The sequence below is a fragment of the Rhinatrema bivittatum genome, chromosome 10 (assembly GCF_901001135.1).
Source record: "Rhinatrema bivittatum chromosome 10, aRhiBiv1.1, whole genome shotgun sequence".
Classification (NCBI taxonomy): domain Eukaryota; kingdom Metazoa; phylum Chordata; class Amphibia; order Gymnophiona; family Rhinatrematidae; genus Rhinatrema; species Rhinatrema bivittatum.
In genome coordinates, this window is record NC_042624.1 from 46,081,715 (window position 1) to 46,101,078 (window position 19,364).

Below are 19,364 nucleotides of genomic sequence, written 5' to 3' on the forward strand. Positions count from 1 at the left end.
CATGAAAAGTATTCAATGTTGCTTCTGCCAAACTCCCCCCTCCCGAGTCTTAAGCTTCCTCCTTCCCATGAACTGCAAAAAGCTACAATTGTTTCTAATGCTGCCCCAGCCTGGCAGAAAAATGCAGAGCTCCAGTGTGGGCCTGGAAATGCACAGAACCTTAAACTTACTCGGCCACATGAACCGCAAAACGCTACTATGCTTTCAATGCTGCACAAGGGAAGATGAAGCTGCTCTGTGCCTGGCCGAAAAGGGAGGGCAGAGCCCACGCTGGCTCTCCCTTTTCCACCCCTCCCCTGGCCCCTGCCTACCTTGCCTTCCACGCCCCCATTGTGTCCTGCTTCCTCAACTTTGAGTCGCAGGCTCTAAAGTCCAGGAGTAGAGAGAGTGGCCTCAGATATTTGCCTTTCATGGAACAAACCACAGGGGTTACTGAACTGAATCTCTGCACAGAGCTGGATTTAGCACGGTCTTACTGCAAACATTTTGGAAAGTGTCTGACTGCACCTGGATAGGAAGTTTATGACTTTTTTTTTCTTTACAGCTACATTTTTTTTTGTATTCCATGCCACATTGAGACATGGAAACCACTCCTGCTTAGAAAACCAAATCATCCCCACCTCCTCTTCACTCTCCAAGCACATCCGAGAGTACAGGGCTTGAGCTAACAGTGAAAGTTCATTTGCCTTCTACGGATGATTATAATATCAGGCTGGCGGTGGCAGGGATAAGAGAAGCTCTGCTCACCGCTCAATTTGGTTCGGTTACTGCTGCAGGCATTGCTGGGAAGCTGAGCTGCTGGAGGGGGGGGGAGGAGGCAGACAGACAGGGGAGGGTACCGTAGACTGATTGATGAAGGAGAGGGGCTACTGACAGTGTATCACCGGATGAGCTGAGTGACAAGTGGGGAGGGCTCGTACGTCTCTCCCCTCTCTTGTACGGTAGGAGGAAGGGGCTCACTGCACAATGCACAGTGGCAGAAGGGACACACTGCAAAAGAGAAAAATCTCCTTCATATTCAGGGAGAAACAGATGGAACCACTTTTAGGACTGATTTCTTTTCGTGCGTTTGGTCGATGTTATATTTTATTTTCCTCATTCCTGGATTTGAATGCAACTATTTTTTTGAATTGTATGACACAATCTCTGAGCAACTCCAGTTCTTCAAAGCTTATCCTTAATTTTGTGAATGGTTCATATGTGGATTTAAGAACATCATTTTAAAATGATTGCATTAACAATTGATGATGTCACTTTTTTTCTAATGAAGTGAAGGCTTTATAACCGTTAATTTAATCGAAGTCTGAACAGGTTCCAGGATTCAGTATTTAATATTAATGCTACAGTTCTACCTATCTACCATTCTTGTTGTGCTTAAACGCGTTTTGATGTATTGACACTTAAATAAATAAAAAGTTCTATGCCTCCCTGCTACCGATTTGATCGACGCAAGCATTAAAAAAAAAAAAAAATTCATCCTTGAAACAGGTACAGTCCTGCCCTGCTCTTACTTTGTTACAAGCGTGTCAAAGGTTCCTTCCATAAACCTGGGAAGTGCACCTTGTTACCGAGCAAACACCAAAACGCTCTGCGGTTTTAAACAGCAAAGCCAGCGCTCTCAATGTTGTGTTACCAATGTTTACAACCAACATCACTTCGGCCAGAAACAGCCCAGGGTTTGCACAGGGCTCGGACAACATTGGAGAAGCGCGTAGCCTCTCTCTCTCTCTCTCTCCCCCCCCCCCCCCCCCCCCCAAATCCCCAGAGATCTGCAATGCCCAATATCGCAAAAGCCTGAGGTTTTGACCGCACAGTAATAATCAGGGGAGAGGGAATAAAAACAAAAAAACACAGCGAGGCGAACTTGCCAAGTGTCAAATAAAGGAGGAGCGCGGATCGGAAGCCCGCTCCAGCTGGGGTGAGTGTTTTGAGGGAGCCCGCACGTACCTTGGACGGATCCAACGCAGCCAGCAGCAGCAGCAGCAGGAGAAGGTGCAGGACGTGGGATGGCGCCTGCATTCTGATCCCGCTCGCCTCCGCGATTCACACCCCTTTCACCGCAGGGACCTCGGCAGCTTCACTTCGTGGCCGCAGCGCTGAGCCCGAGGAGGAGGAGGAGGCTGCGCCGAGCAGCGGGTCGGCGGGCATCCTCAGGTCCGGCAGAGCGAAGAGGCGCTGGCCGTGGTGCTGAAGCGCAGCTCCCGCCTGATTTCACAAAAGTTTGAACCCAAGAAAAAACAAAAGGCAGAGGAGAGACTAGAGAGAGAGAGAGAGAGAGAGAGAGCTGCTGGAAGAGGTGCTGAGACCTGGGCAACGGATGTGACATCACATGAGCAGTAGGGGGCTTTGGGAGCTGGTTTGCAAGGGATTTGTTAACCAAATAAGCGCTAGCTCCCCATCTGAAGCGCAAAAGTCCAGGAGTAGAGAGAGTGGCCTCAGATGTTTGCCTTTCATGGAACAAACCACAGGGGTTAGTGAACTGAATCTCTGCACAGAGCTGGATTTAGCATGGTCTTACTGCAAACATTTTGGAAAGTGTCTGACTGCACCTGGATAGGAAGATTACGACTTTTTTTTTCTTTACAGCTACATTTTTTTTTGTATTCCATGCCACATTGAGACATGGAAATCACTCCTGCTTAGAAAACCAAATCATCCCCACCTCCTCTTCACTCTCCAAGCACATCCGAGAGTACAGGGCTTGAGCTAAGAGTGAAAGTTCATTTGCCTTCTACGGATGATTATAATATCTGGCTGGCGGTGGCAGGGATAAGAGAAGCTCTGCTCACCGCTCAGTTTGGTTCGGTTACTGCTGCAGGCATTGCTGGGAAGCTGAGCTGCTGGAGGGGGGAGGAGGCAGACAGACAGGGGAGGGTACCATAGACTGATTGATGAAGGAGAGGGGCTACTGACAGTGTATCACCGGATGAGCTGAGTGACAAGTGGGGAGGGCTCGTACGTCTCTCCCCTCTCTTGTACGGTAGGAGGAAGGGGCTCACTGCACAATGCACAGTGGCAGAAGGGACACACTGCAAAAGAGAAAAATCTCTTTCATATTCAGGGAGAAACAGATGGAATCACTTTTAGGACTGATTTCTTTTCGTGCGTTTGGTCGATGTTATATTTTATTTTCCTCATTCCTGGATTTGAATGCAACTATTTTTTTTTTTTTCGTTTACCTGAAACAGAGGGACAGAATAATAATTTAATTAATTTTATGATTTAATTAAAAAGCAGGTAGCCAGAATTTTATTTTAGACAGTGGATATGGCTAGTGGATTCGCATACACTTAAACAACATACCATACTCAACAATTTGTATTAACTCGTTCACTCATTTCCACATCTACTAGAGGCATGTCTTCAATTTTCTGTAAATTTATATCTTAAGCATGATTGGTCATAATGGGTTTCTGTCATATTGTCCTTTGTTTTAAACATAACCATATTGATTTAATTATATGAATGCTATAGGAGTTGTCTCTATTGAAGTAAAAACAAATCTTTTTTTACAAGAAAGCAGAAAATACCATTTCTCAAAGTAATGTTGTTCTGTGTACCGAATCTGGAAGACAGGATGTACTACATACTAAATTAAATTAATGATCATGGACTGATCCATTTAATGCAGAAGAAATATATGAGTTTTTGAAACTCTGGAAAGAAACCAGTATGAATAAATATTTTAAATATGTGTCAATAAACTCTGGGAAGATAATTTTCAAACTAATGCAGTGGCGGCAGCATATACTTATGAATATGGCTGCGAACAGATCTGCACAATTATTTTATAACACACACATATAATATATGTTTATTTTATTAAATACACTTATCACTACCCTGCAACACATGTGCATATGTAGGCTTATGCATGAATACATGCAATGCATTGAACACATACTTTTCCTACATATTTTAAAAATATATGCACATATATTTTGCACTTAAAAGTAAAGTAGGACTTACAATAAGTCTTATTTAACGTGTGTAAGTCAGACCATTTTAAAATATGTACATGCAAATAAAATTAACCGATTTACCAATGTATTCAGTCCTCCACCAGGTCATCAAGACTCTCCTGGTTCTGCAGGCTGAACTCCCCCATTCCCACAGATCTCCCACTTAGTCAGAATTACACAATAAATTTTATTTATTTATTTATTTATTTTTAATTTTTATATACCGAAGTTCTTGTAGGGACTACAAATCACTCCGGTTTACATAAAACAATGAACTGCCCAACGGAGAGCGGAGCTTTACATAGAACTGTAGAACATATGGAACAATATAAATAGATGACAATTTAACATAGTGATAAATAAATATTATAGTTTAACTGGTAATACTAGATGACAATTTAACTAGATGACAATAACTAGATGACAATTTAACATATTGATAAAATAAATATTATAGTTTAACTGGTAATACATAAAAATTAAATTATTTAATATAAGTAGTATAACTATTTAATGTAGAATAAAGGCGTATTAACAGTGCCAAATATATATATGAAAATGAATTTTTTGAACTCAAAGATAGTTGTTCAGTTGCAGAGTCTTAAAGTAGGACTTGGTGTGGTGTCCATGATTAGGAGATACCTAATATATAGGATGTCTAAACACATTTAATATCTCATATACCAGAATTAGGGATGTGAATCGTTTTAGGACGATTAAAATTATCGTCCGATAATTTTAATATCGTCTTAAACCGTTATGGAACACAATACAATAGAGATTCTAACGATTTATCGTTATAAATTGTTAGAATCGTGAGCCGGCACACTAAAACCCCCTAAAACCCACCCCCGACCCTTTAAATTAAATCCCCCACCCTCCCGAACCCCCCCCCCAAATGACTTAAATAACCTGGGGGTCCAGCGGTGGTCCGGAACGGCAGCGGTCCGGAACGGGCTCCTGCTACTGAATCTTGTTGTCTTCAGCCGGCGCCATTTTCCAAAATGGCGCCGAAAAATGGCGGCGGCCATAGACGAACACGATTGGACGGCAGGAGGTCCTTCCGGACCCCCGCTGGACTTTTGGCAAGTCTTGTGGGGGTCAGGAGGCCCCCCCCAAGCTGGCCAAAAGTTCCTGGAGGTCCAGCGGGGGTCAGGGAGCGATTTCCCGCCGCGAATCGTTTTCCGTACGGAAAATGGCGCCGGCAGGAGATCGACTGCAGGAGGTCGTTCAGCGAGGGTTCCGGCGCCTCGCTGAACGACCTCCTGCAGTCGATCTCCTGCCGGCGCCATTTTCCGTACGGAAAACGATTTCGCGGCGGGAAATTGCTCCCTGACCCCCGCTGGACCTCCAGGAACTTTTGGCCAGCTTGGGGGGGGCCTCCTGACCCCCACAAGACTTGCCAAAAGTCCAGCGGGGGTCCGGAAGGACCTCCTGCCGTCCAATCGTGTTCGTCTATGGCCGCCGCCATTTTTCGGCGCCATTTTGGAAAATGGCGCCGGCTGAAGACAACAAGATTCAGTAGCAGGAGCCCGTTCCGGACCGCTGCCGTTCCGGACCGCCGCTGGACCCCCAGGTTATTTAAGTCATTGGGGGTGGGGGATTTAATTTAAAGGGTCGGGGGTGGGTTTTAGGGGGTTTTAATGTGCCGGTTTTGCGATTTTACGATTTTTCGATTTTTCACGATTTTTCACGATATTTTACCCCCCCCAAACGGCAACAATACGATTCCCTCCCCCTCCCAGCCGAAATCGATCGTTAAGACGATCGAGGACACGATTCACATCTCTAACCAGAATTAGCAAGTGTAAAATAAGGAAGATGTCAAATGTATACATTTGTCTTCTAAAAAGGAAAACTTATGAGCATAAGTGTTGGCTGCACCCAGGAATTCCCTAGACTGCTCCATTTATCACATGTTAATGTGTGCATGAAAGTGAAAATATGCGCATATTTTTTACTTTTATAAAATATGGAATACATAAGTAGTTGCTATTTATGCATATATATGATCATTTTTATATGTGTAACATTTTCAAAATTCACCCATTCTTTAAAAAATACAATAAGGTTTTTTATTTTGGCCTGGAATGTTGAGGATATGTCACATGTACGCAGCATAGGAACATGAAAAATGTTGCATTTCATGATTTTGTTAAATGATCCTACTGAATGTTCTTTTGTTCTTTGGTAGCTTTTGAAGTTCAGAACTGAATTAACCTTTTGTTAGCTTAACATAATATGTTTGTATCAAGTGCATATTATAGATGTGAAAAAAATGCTCAGTAATCTTTATTTCTTGAAGAGTTTAGGTATTTAAAACAGTAAAGGGCTAGTTCATAAAGGAACTCTTTTTTTCCTTTTTAAGTCTATGGGAGAAACCTTTCATAAGAGGTATCTTTTAGTATAGGTTTGTGAGGGTGGACTAAACAATGGCTATAGTACAATTCCACAAATCATAAAGGGGTCAATTCATGAAATGGCAACTGCGAAACAGGAAAGAGATGGAGGAGTAATCTAAAAGTTGGCAGTTAATGCAATAAAGCAACTAACAATATGCTTCAGGGTATAAAAAGATAATTACCATCTGACAAAAAAAGAAGATAATATAGACTATTGTGTAAGTCACAAGTAGGACTCCACTTCAAGTACCATGTTAAGCTCTAGAAGGAAGAGCTATGAAAATGGTCCAAGGCCTGTAGCACAAAATCAACATACTGTCAGGATTAATGGGTCTTGAGCTAGGGACTCTAGAAGACAGAGGCCAGGAAACAGCAGAGCAGTTACAGAGGCAGGGAAAAGCCAGGAAACAGTTATCCTACAGTTATCAGGTAGTTAGACTCTGCCTCAGAAGGTCAAATTAGTTCAGTACATGGTGTGCCCTGACTGGTGATAGTACATAATGAGAGAAACAGAGACTCACCTTCACTGGCACAGCAGACTCCTGGAGTATGTCCTCTGGAACATCTGCTCATCTGGCCTTGTTCCTCTGCTATATTCAGCTTTGCAGTCTGCTCCAGTGTTCCTACTCTAAATCCAACCCTGCAGTTCTGTTCTAGTGCTTCTGCTGTACATTCAACTACACAGTCTTCTTCCAATGCTCCTGTTCCACATACAAACCTGCAGTCCTACTCTGGTGTTCCATCTCCATACCTCTCTCCAGGGTTCCTGATCCTGAAGCTGCATGCTGAGGTGCCTTCTAAGCTAGGCTTGGTTTTACCAACCTTGACTCTACCTTCATCTGGCTATTCAGCCTCTTCGGATATACTTCCTCATAATATACCATTTGTAAGCTACTGGACATACTTTGACACACTGAGAGGCTTAAGGACCTCAGCTTGTACTCACTGAAGGAAGGAAGAGAACAGGGGAAGGGGGGATTATTCAAATATTTAGGTTACTTCAATAAAGTGCAAGAATGTGTTATTTTCCTTACAAAAATATATTTATGGACAATGAGTTATGGCATGAAAAAAGGAGTGACACCTAGCATAAATACTTTCCTGAGATGATGCATTCCTGGAATAGCCTACCAGCAAAAGTAGTGGCAAAATTTTAATGTATCAGATAAAAAACTAAAAGAAAAAATATAGTTAAATAATAAATCAATAATTACAAAAATCTAAGTGGAAACCGGAACTCAAAAATCTCTACATATCACAAGTGCAGTTCACACCATATAAATAAGTGTACAGATTGCATCAAAAGGGTGACTGATGGGAGAAGCTAAGATGGTGGCGTGAACGGCAATGTATTCCTGTTTCTCTCCACTTACCGGTTTTCTTTTTGTAAAGTTTCCTTTTGTCAATGCCTCACAAAAGGAATGAGAAGGTGAGGGTGTTTCCTTCTATACCCTCAATCCCCTTGGATCAACAGACCATCCCTGAATATGCCATTTCAATCTCTGAACTGCGGGCTTCAAGCCCCACTGGTGAGGCAGTGAGAGGAGCTCTTCTCTTGCCTGGGGAAGTGTCTCTCAGCCCGCCCGATATTTGCTCCCCACTGCATGCATTGTCCCAGATGAACACCGAGGCAGTGGGGGCAGAGTTGATGACCTCATCGATGTGCCTCATGTGGAAAGTGCTTCCAGCTCCTCTCTTGGAGAGGGGTTGTGCTTCATGCCATCATTAGAAGAAGCCAGTGTTCCTGCCTTGGTTTCAACTCCTGCTGAGGCTGGAGTTGTTCCGGAAGGTGAGCAATCTGTCTGAGACTCTCCCCATGATTTCTAAACCGGCGGTGGTCACTCTTGACTAGGGATGTGAATCGTTTTAGGACGATTAAAATTATCGTCCGATAATTTTAATATCGTCTTAATCCGTTATGGAACACAATACAATAGAGATTCTAACGATTTATCGTTATAAATCGTTAGAATCGTGAGCCGGCACACTAAAACCCCCTAAAACCCACCCCCGACCCTTTAAATTAAATCCCCCACCCTCCCGAACCCCCCCCCCCAATGAGTTAAATAACCTGCGGGTCCAGCGGCGGTCCGGAACGGCAGCGGTCCGGAACGGGCTCCTGCTCCTGAATCTTGTTGTCTTCAGCCGGCGCCATTTTCCAAAATGGCACCGAAAAATGGCGGCGGCCATAGACGAACACGATTGGACGGCAGGAGGTCCTTCCAGACCCCCGCTGGACTTTTTGCAAGTCTCGTGGGGGTCAGGAGGCCCCCCACAAGCTGGCCAAAAGTTCCTGGAGGTCCAGCGGGGGTCAGGGAGCGATTTCCCGCCGCGAATCGTTTTCGTACGGAAAATGGCGCCGGCAGGAGATCGACTGCAGGAGGTCGTTCAGCGAGGCGCCGGAACCCTCGCTGAACGACCTCCTGCAGTCGATCTCCTGCCGGCGCCATTTTCCGTACGAAAACGATTCGCGGCGGGAAATCGCTCCCTGACCCCCGCTGGACCTCCAGGAACTTTTGGCCAGCTTGTGGGGGGCCTCCTGACCCCCACGAGACTTGCCAAAAGTCCAGCGGGGGTCCGGAAGGACCTCCTGCTGTCCAATCGTGTTCGTCTATGGCCGCCGCCATTTTTCGGCGCCATTTTGGAAAATGGCGCCGGCTGAAGACAACAAGATTCAGGAGCAGGAGCCCATTCCGGACCGCTGCTGTTCCGGACCGCCGCTGGACCCGCAGGTTATTTAACTCATTTGGGGGGGGGTTCGGGAGGGTGGGGATTTAATTTAAAGGGTCGGGGGTGGGTTTTAGGGGGTTTTAATGTGCCGGTTTTGCGATTTTTAGATTTTTAGATTTTTCACGATTTTTCACGATTTTTCACGATATTTTACCCCCCCAAACGGCAACAATACGATTCCCTCCCCCTCCCAGCCGAAATCGATCGTTAAGACGATTGAGGACACGATTCACATCCCTACTCTTGACTCTCTTTGGGACTTGATAGTAGGAATGTCCCAATCTTTTAGAGCTCACTCTCAACAGGTTGAGGCAGTTTCTTTATAATTAGATAAGGTTGCCTTGGATCATCAGAACATCTTAAAGGAGCATTTGGTGACTCTGTGCTCCTTGGAGAGTGATGTGGAAGGTATTAAGACTGTTAATGCTGCTAAAATTCGAGAGCATCATTTTCTCTCCAGGAGGATGGAAAAAGCTGGAAAATTGTGCTAAGCATTTGAATTTGAGACTTTTACATTTTCCCAAAGTTATGGGTTAACTGCCTCATTTGACACTTTGGCATTATTTTTTGGAAGTCCTGAAAATCCCTACAGAGACGATATCTCTAATGGACAAGCTGGTGTTCTTACCCTTTAAATCAACTATTAATTCAGAAATTCAACCTCAAACAAATGTTCATTCTATGAACTTGACTTCTTAATTAGATAATTCTAATATTGAAGTGGTTGAAAGGTCTATATTGTTGCTTTCTTTTTTTAATGAAAATGATTTTTCTTTTGTTATGAAGTCCTATTTCCTGAATTTCAACATTTCTTTTTTGGAAGGCTTGGTCAGAATTTAACCTGACCTAGCCAAGATAATGCAAGATTGATGTAAAGGTTTTCTTTCTTTGTGCTCTGAAGTTTTAGCTTTTGGAGCTTCTTTTCTTCTAAGGTATCCTTCTAAATGTTTAATACCTTTAAAGGGTTAATACCTTTGTCTTTTTTGACCCTGACCAGTTGAAATAATTTTTGTGTTCTAGAATGTTTAACTCTCCTATCAACCCAGTGTCATAGGGATATACCTGGTTCTTTATTGTAGATGATAATATCCACGCTGTTTATTACCTTTATTGAGATTTCTTATTATTTTTCTCTTCTTTCTGACCTCCCCTCCCCATTTTGATGATTATTGTGGGAGAGAATAGATTCCTTTTATATAATTGTAGTTAGTTTTTTTATTTCATTTTCATATCTCTCTCAATGTTACTGTGCAAAAGTTTGTTCTTTGTAAAATTTAAAAATCCCAATAAACAAAAGGAAAAGGGTGATTGAGATGCACAATTTCACCATTGCATTTATCCCTGTAAATGGTGTGGGGGTCTGTATTGGAAGACCTATGAGAAGAGACTGAAGGATTTAAATATGTATTCCCTGGAGGAGAGGAGGTGTAGGGGAGATATGATGCAGATATCTAAAAAGTATTAATGATGTGCAAACTTTAAACCTTTTCTGGAGGAAAGGAAAGTGTAGAACCAGGGGTCACAACATGAAACTCCAGGGAGAACAACTCAGAAGCAACATCAGGAAATGTTTCTTGCTGGAAAGAGTGAAAGAGATAGTAAGGATGAAAATGGTAAATGACTTCAAAAGGGCATGAGATAGACAATAGCCCGGATTTTCAAAAAGTTACGCGCGCCGGGCCTATTTTGAAAAGGCCCAGTGACATGCATAAAGCCCTGGGACATATGTAAGTCCGTGGCTTGCAAAAAAGGGGCGAGGAGGGGTGGGGCGCGGCAGGGGCGGGGCCAGAGGCTTCCAGCACAGCAGCCATTTGCCGTTGTGCCGGGGATTGCGCGCCAGCAGTCGGCCAGCATGTGCAACTTATTTCAGCTCCAGAGCTGAAGTAAGTTTTAAAATAACAGAAAAAACAAGGAAATGGTAGGGGGGAAAGGGTAGGGGAAGGGAAGGTGGGGTGGGGGGTTAGGGAGGTTCCCTCCGAGGCTGCTCTGATTTTGGAGTGGCCTGGGAGGGAAGAGGGGAAGGCAGCACGACTCGGTGCGGGCTCGACGCATGCAAGGTGCACAATTTGCACCCTCTTGCGTACGCCGACCCCCGATTTTATAACATGCGCGCGCACATGGACATATTCGCGCACTTTTAAAAATCTACCCCAATATGAATCCCTAAATACTAGGTGTTGTAAATGAACAAAGGGAAGTATGGGGGTAACCTGCATGGAACAGCAGTTACTACCCTTACCAGAAGCCATGCGGGTAACCTGCACAGAGCGGCAGTTAGTACCATGAGCAACTTACTGGGCAGACAGAATGAACCATTTTGTCTTTATCTGCTATCTTTAGGGGTAGATTTTAAAAAACTTGCATGCACGCGCTACCCAGCGTGCATACATCGATGCCCGATTTTATAACATGTGCATGCACGGGGGTAAGCGCGCCAAGGGAGTGCATATTTGTGCAACCTGCGCGCGCCGACACCCACGGCCTTCCCCTGTTCCCTCCCTGGCTGCTCCAAATTAGGTTTGGCCTGGGAGGGAACTTCCCTACCCCCTAATCTAATCTTCCTACCCCTTCCCCTTACCTTTCTTCCCCCTAGCCCTATCCTAACTCTCCCCAAAAGGTTATTTTACCTTTTGTGCCTGCTTGAAGCAGGCACAGGTTGCGTGCGCTGGCAGCCTACCGGCACGCAATCCCCTAGCACAGCAGCAAATGGCCGCTGTGCCGGCTAGCCCCACCCTGCCCCTTTCCTGAAGCCCAGGGACTTACACGTGGCTGGGCATTTTTAAAATAGGCCTGGCGCACTTAAGGCCACCTACGCACGTAGGGCTTTTAAAATCCAGCCCTTACTGTGTTACTATGTAAAGTAATGAAGTACCACAGTTTTTTTTTTGTTTATATATGTGCTATGGAAGATTGCACATATACAAATAAGAATAAGGCTTAAAAAAACTGTAGCATATGAAAATGTTACTGTAACCAGTGATAGTGTTATTGCCCTGACATACATTTTAAGGGATGAGATATTCACTGTGGAAAGCTGACCAAACTTCTCAAGGTATGGATAACTCTGCTAGTTTTTTTGCATGCCTGGGATAATTTCAACAAGAATCATGATTGTTTTAAATCTTCTAGTTATATTTACAGAGGAAAAGTATTTATAAAGTCCTATCCATAGGGAGTTTATATCTTATCCTCTTCATACTCTGAGAAGCAACAGTAAAATGAAATATTACTCCCTGAGGGCATACTTTCTGACTTAAGCTATGCCAGCATAAAGTTCATACTCATCAGGCATCTGAGGGGTAGCTATAGCAGAAGGCTGAATCTTTGCTTCCTTCAGCTGACTGGATCAAATTACTTGAGCTTCTCAGAAATGTGAAGGCATTCCAGCAATGTGGGACCTGACTCCCTCACAGTATCCAGTATGGCATAATTCTCAGAATGCTGATACTGGAAAGGACTGGGAGCTTTGCTGGTAGTAATACAGGGGTAGGTTTTCAAAGGGTTACGCGCGTAACCCCCGAAAACCTACCCCTGTGCGTGCCGAGCCTATTTTGCATAGGCTCGGCAGCGTGTGCAAGTCCCGGGACGCGCGTATGTCCCGGAGCTTTCCAAAATGGGCGGTCCGGGGGCAGGGGCAGGGGCAGGGCCAGGGGAAGACCTATGAGAAGAGACTGAAGGATTTAAATATGTATTCCCTGGAGGGCTGGTGGTGGGTTAGATAGGGGAAGGGAGGGAAAGGTAGGGGGGATAAAAAAAAAAGTTCACTCCAAGGCCGCTCCGATTTTGGAGTGGCCTTGGATGGAATGGGGAAAGCCATCAGGGCTCCCCTTGGGCTCGGCACGCGCAAGGTGCACAAGTGTGCACCCCCTTGCGTGCGCTAACCCTGGATTTTATACCATGCACGTGGCAGCGCGCGCATGTTATAAAATCGGGTGTAAATTTGTGCGCGCCAGGTAGCACGCACAAATGTACTCCGTGCATGTAACATTTAAAATCGGCCCCATATTAAAAAGGGCTCCAGGGGCGATCCGGAAAACTACAGACCGGTTAGCCTGACTTCAGTGCCAGGAAAAATAGTGGAAAGTGTTCTAAACATCAAAATCAAGGAACATATAGAAAGACATGGTTTAATGGAACAAAGCATGGCTTTACCCAGGGCAAGTCTTGCCTCACAAATCTGCTTCACTTTTTTGAAGGAGTTAATAAACACGTGGATAAAGGTGAACCTGTAGATATAGTATACTTGGATTTTCAGAAGGCGTTTGACAAAGTTCCTCATGAGAGGCTTCTAGGAAAAGTAAAAAGTCATGGGATAGGTGGCGATGTCCTTTCGTGGATTGCAAACTGGCTAAAAGACAGGAAACAGAGAGTAGGATTAAATGGACAGTTTTCTCAGTGGAAGAGAGTGGACAGTGGAGTGCCTCAGGGATCTGTATTGGGACCCTTACTTTTCAATATATTTATAAATGATCTGGAAAGAAATACGACGAGTGAGATAATCAAATTTGCAGATGACACAAAATTGTTCAGAGTAGTTAAATCACAAGCAGATTGTGATAAATTGCAGGAAGACCTTGTGAGACTGGAAAATTGGGCATCCAAATGGCAGATGAAATTTAATGTGGATAAGTGCAAGGTGATACATATAGGGAAAAATAACCCATGCTATAATTACACAATGTTGGGTTCCATATTAGGTGCTACAACCCAAGAAAGAGATCTAGGCGTCATAATGGATAACACATTGAAATCATCAGTTCAGTGTGCTGCGGCAGTCAAAAAAAGCAAACAGAATGTTGGGAATTATTAGAAAGGGAATGGTGAATAAAACGGAAAATGTCATAATGCTTCTGTATCGCTCCAAGGTGAGACCGCACCTTGAATACTGTGTACAATTCTGGTCGCCGCATCTCAAAAAAGATATAATTGCGATGGAGAAGGTACAGAGAAGGGCTACCAAAATGATAAGGGGAATGGAACAACTCCCCTATGAGGAAAGACTAAAGAGGTTAGCACTTTTCAGCTTGGAGAAGAGACGACTGAGGGGGGATATGATAGAGGTGTTTAAAATCATGAGAGGTCTAGAACGGGTAGATGTGAATCGGTTATTTACTCTTTCGGATAGTAGAAAGACTATGGGGCACTCCATGAAGTTAGCATGGGGCACATTTAAAACTAATCAGAGAAAGTTATTTTTTACTCAACGCAGAATTAAACTCTGGAATTTGTTGCCAGAGGATGTGGTTAGTGCAGTTAGTATAGCTGTGTTTAAAAAAGGATTGGATAAGTTCTTGGAGGAGAAGTCCATTACCTGCTATTAAGTTCACTTAGAGAATAGCCACTGCCATTAGCAATGGTAACATGGAATAGACTTAGTTTTTGGGTACTTGCCAGGTTCTTTTAGCCTGGATTGGCCACTGTTGGAAACAGGATGCTGGGCTTGATGGACCCTTGGTCTGACCCAGTATGGCATTTTCTTATGTTCTTATGTCTCCTTGAGGCGATTTGCTATTCCAGCCTAAGAGTATGATGAGTTGTTAGAATTGTCCATGCTGGCTTTTTAGGTAACCTGGTGAGTTGCTCATTCTTCACCTTACTCCTTGGAACTGATGATCTCGCTACATAGTTCCAACACTAGAGGTCTTAAAAGACTAAACAGGGCCTCCTGACTTAGTTTACAAGGATCTTTACATCAAGGGATTTTATATGCTGTTATGCAAGGGCTTATGGCATGTTTATAGCACACAGACAAGTGTTAATTCACCAGGACTTCTTTTACTACATAACGACAAGGGTCCGCTATTATATAAGTTAGTTTAACTTATTTGATAAACTGAATTTCATAAATAAAATCAAGGTGATGTACAATAAAAATATAAATGGAAAAATAAAAAGTCAATAATTAAAAAGCAACTATTGCAAACTAGAAAAAAAATGACAAAAAAGATAATTGCAAACTGGTAAGAAAAGAAAAAATACTATGGGGTACATTTTAAAAGAGAGTGCACGTGTGCGTACTTTTGTTCGCGCATCAGGCGTGAACAAAAGTACTCTGGATTTTATAAGATATGCGTGTAGCCACGCGTATCTTATAAAATCCGGGGTCAGCGCGCGCAAGGGGGTGCACATTTGTGCAACTTGCGTGCGCCGAGCCCCGCGCATGCTGCCCGCTCCCTCAGAGGCCGCTCTGAAATCAGAGCGGCCTCGGATGGAACTTTCCTTCCACCCCTCTGCACCTTCCCCTCCCTTCCCCTACCTAACCCACCCTCCCGGCCCTATCTAGACCCTCCCACCTTTATCAGAAAAGTTACTACTGCCTCCAGGCAGTAGTAACTTACGCGCGCCGGCACTTGGCCACACCCCCGGACTGCCCACATGTCCCTGATCCAAAACCGCACCCCCTGGCCACGCCCCCGACCGCCCCTTTTTGCAAGCCCCGGGATGTATGCGCGTCCCAGGGTTTGCGCGCACTGCCGACCCTATACAAAATAGGCTCGGCGCGCGCAGGGGGGTTTTAAAAGGGTTACGCGCGTACCCCTTTTAAAATCCGGCCCTAAACACAAGCAATGAAACAGGAACAAAATAATGGGTAAATTTTAAAAGCCATGTGCAGGCATCTACGTGTGCGCCATTCCCAGCATGTGCACCTGGATGCACCAATTTTATAACGTGCTCATTGCCATGTGCATGCTTTAAATTTCAATACCTGCGCGTACATGTGCGCCCAATTTTATATCAACACGTGCATGTGTGGATAGGTGCCAACTCGCGCACACAAGGGGGGGTGGTTTAAGAAATGCACACCAATGTGGCTAGGCCTTTCCCCAGTTCCCTCCCGGTCTGCTCCAATAAGGGAGCGGACTGGGAGGGAACTTTCTAAACCCCCTAGCTAACCTTCCTCCCTTTCCCCCTCTCCGCCCCAATACCTAAACCCCCCCAACTAACCTAATTTTTTTTATTTTTCAACTTACCTGCTCCCTGAGCAGCAGTAAGTTACATGCACTGGCCGGCACCCATCCCTCCCAGACTTTGCCCCTTTTTTCACAGCTAACTCTTCCATACATACTGTGACCATTCTACAATCCCCACAGCTCGCTCACGTCCTGGCCTCGCACGTATCCTGCGGTTTTTATGCGCGCCAGCAATTTAAAATTAGTCCTTAAGAGCATGAATATTTAACAATTTATGTAAAATTAAATAAAAGATAAACAGTAAAAATAGCATTTTTTTTACTGTAGAATTAAAGGATTTTAAAAAAGAAGACAGCCTTATAAATGAGGCTTAAATAAAAAGTGTTTCTGTCATAACAAATAGAACACTATAATTCAAAGACTTGACAAAAAGAAAGCTTTAAGACCTTTCCTAAATATGGAAAAATCCTTCCTACATTCAAATGTTAAGGATAAGGAGTTCCATAGAGTTAGTGAAAGAGATGAGAATGCCATCTTCCAGGATTTCTCTAATCTAACTTCCTTGAACTAAGGAATTTGCTGCAGCTCATGCTCAGATGAACAGAGGGATGTATGGAATAAGGAAATTGGACAAGTAAAGTGAGCCGCCTATTTATTTATTTATAGGCTTTTATATACCGAGGTTTAGCTAGATACCTTCATTCCGGTTTACAGTAAAAACAACATATTACAGGTTGATATACAACTATAGAACAACAAATTATGTTAAGTAACATTAGGTAGAACAGTAAAACAGGAAAGGTAATATGCATGGTCAAGTTATAACACCGGAAGCAAGATGTGTATTGCCGGCTTCATGAAGCAATGCATAGTAAATAACATAACATTAAAGTAAATAATTAACAAATAGCAAAGTAAATAACTAACCATAAATAGCCATCATTTTAATTAGTCAGTAAAGAGTTAACCGTCTGCCGTCTTATAGTTATCATTACATTATTTACTTGTCTGAGCTTATTAATGGTGTGATTGTTTAGCCGATACCATCTTTGAAGGCTTGCCTGAAAAGCCATGTTTTGAGTTCTTTTTTAAATGTTTAGGTGTTGCTTTGTGAACTTAGGTACTCTGGTAGTGAGTTCCAGAGTTTTGGTCCAGCTATGGAGATGGCTTTGTTTCTTATGTTAGATAGTTTGGCGTTAGAGATTGAAGGTATGACTAGTTGCAATTTGGTAGTGGTTCTTGTATTACGTTGGGGTCTGTGTTTCTGTATAATGTTGTTTAGAGAATTGCTTTCATTGTTGTATATTGTGTTATGTAAGATGGTTAGTGTTTTGTATTGTATTATTTTTTCTACTGGTAGCCAGTGTAGACTGTTTAGCACTGGGGTGATGTGGTCAAATTTTCTGTGTCCAGTGAGGATTCTGGCTGATGCGTTCTGTAGTAATTGTAGTGGTCATAAGGTCGTTTTGGGCAGACCTGTCAGAAGGGAGATGCAGTAGTCGAAGGTGGTGAATACAAGTGATTGTAGAACGGCTCTGAAATCGTGGTGGTACAGTAGAGGTTTTAGTTGTTTGAGTATTTGTAGTTTGTGGAAGCCTTCTTTGATTTTCATAGTGATGTGCTTTTTGTAGTTGAGTTCAGGGTCTATGCATATTCCGAGGTCTTTCACGTTGTCCTTTAGTTTAATGCATGTGTTGCCGATTTGTATGGAGTGGTTCATGTTTAATCCTGAGTTTTTTCTCTCTAGCAGAATACACTCGGTCTTGTTCATGTTTAGGCATAGCTTCATGTGGTTTAGCATGTTTCTTATGGTTTCGAGGTAGGAGGCCACGATTTTCATTGTATCTTCGATGGTGGTGGTTATTGGTATGATTAATTGGATGTCGTCAGCGTACATGTAATATGTGATGCCGAGACTTGAGAGGAGGTGGCAGAGTGGTAGTAGGTATATATTAAAGAGTGTGGTTGAAAGTGCGGATCCCTGGGGTACTCCAGTTTCAAGAGGAATGGAATCTGAGGAGTGGTTGTTGATATTAACTTTGAAGTATCTGTTTTTGAGGAAGGATGTAAACTAATTGAGAGTTTTGCCTGCGAGACCGATGTTGGCTAGTCTGGTGATTAGGCTTTTGTGATCCACCATGTCAAAGCAGCGGAGAGGACTAGTAGTATGAGGATGTATCTTTGATTGTTGTCGAATCCTGTTATTATGTTGTTTGTTAGGTTGAGTAGTAGGGTTTCCGTGCTGTGATTTTTTTCTGAAACCATTTTGAGCAGGTTGTAAGATGTTGATTTCAAGATGTTTGTTGAGTTGCTTCAAGGCCGCTTTCTCCGTCATTTTAGCTAGGAGAGGTAGATTTGAGATTGGACGGTAGTTGTTCAAATCATCTGGATTGAGGTTCTTTTTTTTCATTATTGGTTTGATCGTTGCGATTTTTAGTATGTCTGGTAGCTCACCTTCTTCGAGGGATTTATTTATGATTGTTGCAATGGTTGGAGCAATGGTTTGTGCTATTTCCTTTAGATCTCATGTTGGAATTGTGTCTAGTTCATGGTAAGCTGGGTTGAGTTTTCTTAAGAGTTTCTCTGTTTCAATTTTCGATATTGGATCGAAATTTGACCATGGTATTATGTTTTTGAAGGTTATCTGGTCATCTATGATAAAGGATTTGTTGTTGTTTCCCATTATTTTGCTGATTTTGTTTTTGAAAAACATAGCAAGATCTTGGCTTAAGTTTTTGGTTTGTGATGTGGGATTGTTATTGTTTTCTGATATGAGGTTGTTTACTATGTTGTATAGGGATTTGGAGTTGTTAGAGGAGTTTTTGATTTTTTTACTATAGTAATCTCGTTTGGTGGTGTTAATCATTTTTTTATATGTGGCGAGTTGTGTGCGGTACCTTTCCAAAGTCAAGGGGCATTTTTTTTTTTTGCCATTCTTTTTCCTTGCAAAAGGCTATACATTGAGGCATCCAGTTTTGAATTGGAACCATAGAAAGACAGGTAACCAGTTAAGGTTCTGCAGTAGAGTCATTACATGGTTGAATTTCATTTTACCAAAAATAAGTTTAGCTATTGTCTTTTGTACTAACTGAAATACTAATATTGTAAGGACCTCACTATACCATTTCTCATTAGAAATTCAACCCCAATATGTCTTGAATACATATTCCACATTTCTTACCAACAATCATAATTTTTAATCAATGGCACATTGAATGGCAAACACAAAATACCTTTTATTTAATCAATTTCATAATTATCAAAATAAAATAAAAACCATGTATTGTAGCATATAACCTTTAAATCATTTGTCTTGAATTGAATATCAGGCTATATGGAGCCTGAAAAAAGATCCAGCT